Source organism: Solanum tuberosum, unplaced genomic scaffold (assembly GCF_000226075.1).
Source record: "Solanum tuberosum cultivar DM 1-3 516 R44 unplaced genomic scaffold, SolTub_3.0 scf00296, whole genome shotgun sequence".
Classification (NCBI taxonomy): Eukaryota; Viridiplantae; Streptophyta; class Magnoliopsida; order Solanales; family Solanaceae; genus Solanum; species Solanum tuberosum.
The window spans coordinates 497125-502912 of record NW_006239217.1 but is presented as its reverse complement, the minus strand read 5'-3'; positions in this window follow the sequence as shown (position 1 = coordinate 502912).

The window sequence follows — 5788 nt, the reverse complement described above, 5'->3', positions numbered from 1 at the left end:
AAAAATATTTGTATATCAAAAATCGCTCTCTCTTTCGCTTTATACAAACATAAATTATACATTATACAAACATAAAACTGGGCAGGGGAATATTTTTATTGTATAATTATAAGTGTATAGGACGAATATATATGTATTTGCATGTGTATATACAATTTTCTCTCGCTTTATACAAACAGAAACGCAATTTATACAATTCTGTTGTATAAAGCGAGAGAGGTGAGCACAGAGGGAGTGAGCGAGAGAGGAGAGTGGCGAGCGAGAGTTTGAGGGAGAGAGGCGCTGGCAAACAGTTTGCTACAGGACACAATTAAATCAAAGGGTGATTATACCATTTAATTTGAATTAATAGTTTGTCATTATGTACAATTTTCCCTTATAAAAAGGCATAATATATGAATATGTCATTTAACTTGGCTTTAATAGACAATTATGCCCTCTAACTTTAGATGTGCATAAGTAAGCACTTAAACTTGTATAAAATTGGACAAGTAGACACACACATCCTACGTAGCATAATACACGTAGGACGCTACATAGGATGCAAACTTGTTATGTCGGATGTCATGTAGGATGAAGGTGTATATTTATTCAGTTTTTTACAAGTTTAAGTGTCTACTTATGCACACTCAAAGTTGGAGGGCATAGATGTCAGCTAAAGCCAAATTAAAAAGTATATTTATGTATTATGCCTTATAAAAATTATTGAACTAGCATAAGAATTAATATTACTAAATCATAAAAAAAAATCCTATAAAATCCATTAACTATATGCAAATTTTAATCACCAAATTAAAAGGCGAGTAAATAATTTGAAAAATGGGAGTCAGTCTAGTATAGCGTAATGGTGAAGAATTAGCAAAAAACATATATCAAATACAATTTCAATGCAGAATTGATCACCTTACTAATATTATAAAAAATAGAATTATCATGTATTATTCTTATAATTAAAACACATTACAAAATATGATAAATGAAAAATTTAAAAGAAATGAATGAATATATTTTAAATAATTTCTCGATTAATGTTAAAATATCACTATTAGCATAACAATAAAATTCTTTACAATAATTGATTCAAAATTATAGTCTAATTATACAGTAGTACTTTAAAAATTCGTGTCGCCTTTATTTGACAAATAACATATTTTTAAAAAATGAATAAACATAATTTGCAAGAACAGCTCAGCAAACGAGATGTATATATAAAACCGGACTACTAAGAAATTCACTTTATCATTTTAATTTCAAACTTTTAGAAAAAAATATATAAGCGGTCAAGAGGAGATACTTGAACCAATATATATATGATAGCCGATATTATTTTGTCTCTTCGCTTACTTCAATTTTTTAAGGAAATAAATCAACAATCAAGCGGAACATATAAACGCGGTTGAGACGGTATTGATTTACTTCTTCGTTATATTCATTCATTTTTATTTTTTATTCCCTTACAATGAAGGATGCGGATTGGGTGATGGTGAGTTTGTTTCAACCTAAATCTTGTTTCATTTCTTCATTTTTAATTTGCTTTTGTATACATCTACATATTCGTGGTTCATTTTAGCAAGTGTCCTAATTCTGAATTCATAGACAATTCTAGTAAATTATAGAAGACGAGTAAAAAGATTGATAAATGTTTGGTTTTTTCTTCTTACAACCCTGTTTCAATTTTGTTTTTGTCGAAGGTATGTTGGAAAAATATTCCTACCCCCAAAAAGTAGCGTTACAGTCTATGTACATCTTATCAATTTTAAATCATAATTTTTGTACATTTTATCTTTTTCGAAACCCTACTTGTGAAATTATACTACGTATGTTGAAATTGTTGTTGTGTATTGATATGCATGAACAGTCGTCTGATTTAAATACAATGAGACATCCATCGATTTTTCTAGTAGCATTCACTTAAGTTCTCAGTCTGAGAACAAGACTTATATCCCGATCTGAGAATGAGTGTCGCTAGAGGATGATGCTTCCTTCATCCCTTGTAATCATCATTCTATTTTTCTCCCAAATCTATAAGCTCTGTCTTTGCTCTCAGATCTATATTTAATATCTATCTTTGATTTTTAAACATCATTTTTAATTTATGGTATACAATGTATATGTACAGGGATGACTAAGATATATTCTATATATCTTTAACGGCATATGCGTATATTATTCTAATTAATTATCTTTTGTGATTTCTAGAATTTCATTTGTTTGCCAACTTTGGACTCATTAAAATGGAGGGAAGATCTTACTTTGTGCGAGCATGAATTGTGAATATAAATAATTAGTTGATTTTACCTTTTGTATTTAATTACACAGTATACGTTTAATATGCTTGAAGCACAAAAGAAAAACAAAGAGGATGTCAAGACGAACAAGAAATTTTCTGAAAAGGATCAAGAAGGCTCTTCCAAGAATATATTACATGACAAACGAGTGCAAAAAACTATTCATGGTATGTAATTTTGACTTATATTGATTTTTATTTTCCTTGTCTACTTTAAGAAATAAAGAGAAAATTAATAGGTATTTTCAATTGTAATCTTATTATTTAATAACTTTTTCCAAATTAATTGAAGTATTAGTAGTCAAATATTGAATTTTAAAGTATTGCTAATAATTTGTTTTTAGTATAATAAATACTTGACTAATATTTTTTCAAGGGAACAAGGGGAGCAATTCTCAACTTCCTATGAAAGAAGGAAAGAATGCAGACAACCATGAACAACAAATTATTCAGGGTATATAATTTATTACTTAATTCTATATTTTATACTTGACTCGTACTATTAATTATTCATGATTTTTCAGGTGAATTTGAGAGCCTTACTGATGATAGACCATTGAATAATCCTAATCTTACCTTAAAGGACAATAACATTGACAATACGTGTTTGTATCCCCTCCTTCATGCTTGCGAGGTAATTGTTCAACATTTATGTCAATTGATATCGAGCATGCTCATTGTATTTCAAAATATACTTTTCTACGTTCAATCATTTATGAAAAAACAATGTGAATTTACAGGAGTTAGAAAGTGAGAAATTCAAAGAAGGCAGCGAAAGCAACATAAGACAGGATCAAAAGAATTCTTTCGAGGAGGAATTTCCTAACCAACAACAAGAAGATATTGATGGTACTTATGAAATTTTACATCTTACAAATTAAACTTATGTTTTTAATTATCTAAATTTATCAAAAGTAGAGATGAATCCTAAATTTTAAATCAATAAGTTCAAGATAATTGAAACTCTTGACCTAAATGGTACACAACATAGCGGTAGTCTAATATACAATCATTAGATTGAAGCTCGGCCATCCAAACTTATAATTTGTTTCACATATATCATGCAATCTCACATATAATTTTCAGGTGAGTCAGAGCTCAATAAAGTTACATATGAAGATGGTCGCACAGATAATTATGGTCGTATATTAAACGACAATATTGTCAATTATGGCTCAAAACTTTTGACAATAGATGAAAAGGATGGAAACTATCATATCACTCAAGGAATACCCAGAAGTACTAAATTCCGTTCCATCGATAATCTCTATAAGGTAATTCATAAAAAGCTTGCCTATATTCCTCTATAACATTAAGTATTTTCACAAGTTTCTAATATTGTTCAACAATAGTTTCTTTTTTCTTTAATTTTGATAATTGTATATTTGACAAAATAAAAAAAATAGTTAAATTTATTTTTGATTATCTCATTAAATTTCCTTGCATTCCACAGTATACTTCAAGGGTCTCACCAATTGAAGATGAATATAGTTGGAATTGTCAAACTAAAGAAAACTCAAATATGAATTATTTGACAAACGAAGATTCAAGTATCAAAACAAACAAGATGAGTGTTGGTTGTGAGAGAAAAGACAGAAACAACAATGGAGAAAAGGATGATGCGACTTCTTCCCCTTAGCTTCAAGTTTCATTTCAATAATTTATTTGAATTCTATCTTTAAGACTGCATTTTAATCATTTCCTTGAATTCTATCTCTAAGCTCAGATTGTATTTAATATTTCTTTGAACGTTGAATTTTATCATTTCATGTAAAACTTTAAATTTAAGTTGCATTTATAAATTTTGTCAATTAGTTGTTCAGATCTTCTTTATTAATTATCATTTATAAAAGTTGTTTTCAAAATTCGTCAACAAGAACAGCGTGATCTCTCTCAATAATAAAAAAAATCACATTTAATATCGAGGATCTTTCAAAAATAGTCTCTCTACCTCTACGAGATAGTGGTTAGGTCTACATACACTTTATCCTCCCCAAATCCTACTTTGTGGATTTCATTGAATATGATGTTGTTGTTGTTGATATTATACCAAATCAATAAAGGTAAGTATTTTCAACATCAAAATGCTTGCTCACAACTAGTTTATGAATTCATAGAGTTTAAATAACTCAGACAGCATGTAATAGATCTTCTTTCCTACAATTCAACATAATGATCTTCATGACATAATACGTAAATGGACCATTTAACTTGGCTTCAGTTGTCATCTACGCCCTCTAACTTTGGGTGTGTACAAATAGAAACTTAAACTTGTATAAAATTAAACAAGTAGACATACACGTCCTACGTGACATAATACATGTAGGATGCCACATAAGACACAAAATTGTCATGTAGGACGAATGTGTCTATTTGTTCAATTCTATACAAGTTTAAGTGTCTACTTGTGCACACTCAAAATTAGAGGGCATAGTTATCAACTGAAGTCAAATTAAAAGAAATATTTATGTATAATGCCATAACTAAATAAACAATGGACGACAACAAGACACCAGCCTTATGTCCTCATGAACAACTTCACTACAACAAATAAAGAAGGCATAATCTATAAATATGCCCTTTAACTTGGTCTCCGCTTACATTTATATCTTCCAACTTTGACTGTGCACTAGTAGACATTTAAGCTTGTATAAAATTGAACAAGTAAATACACATCCTACATGGCATCTAACGTGGAAATTTGCATTCTACATGGTGTCCTACGTGTTTTATGCCACGTAAGACTCATGTATCTACTTGTTCAACTTTATACACGTTTAAGTGTCTATTTGTGCACACCCAAAGTTGAATGACATAAATGTAAAATATAAACAAATTAAGGGGCACATTTATGTATATGCCAATACAGAATTTAGCGGTAATAGTATAATTTGCCGCTATATTGTATTTAGCAGCAATAATTAATAAATATAATTATTTATAACCAATACTCTATATAAATGTCATTAACTCAATTTATCAATACTGGATGCAATGACATTAATTCAATTACCACTAAATATCCCTTTGTTGTAGTGCTCGTAAGTGAAGTTCCAGTGTCAGACTATACATGACTCATAAGAATGTGAAGGGGTCATGGAAAAATACTATAAAAAGGATAACAAAACATTCAAGAAAAAAGAGAAGTGTGATAATTGAAATACAGTAGAGTGTGAAAAAGTTCAACTGTCACAAAATTAAATTAATCCAAAAGGAAAAAACTAGGATGAGGATTTATCCTCTGAATTACATTTTAACAAACGAAGAAAAAAAAACATATTCAAGGTCAAGATAAAAACAAGATCATATGCTACAAGATTACAACAGAAAAAAAAGTTTGAACATGCCTACCCCAATCCAATCCTTTTCACTTTCTCTTCTATAGCTTCACCAGATTATAAGGGTCTTCTCCTCCATTGAACTATAAATAGAGTTGATCAAGCGGGGGGGGGGGGGGGGTTTGGGGGGGCGAGGGGGGTGGAGGGGGGGGGGGGAGGAGGC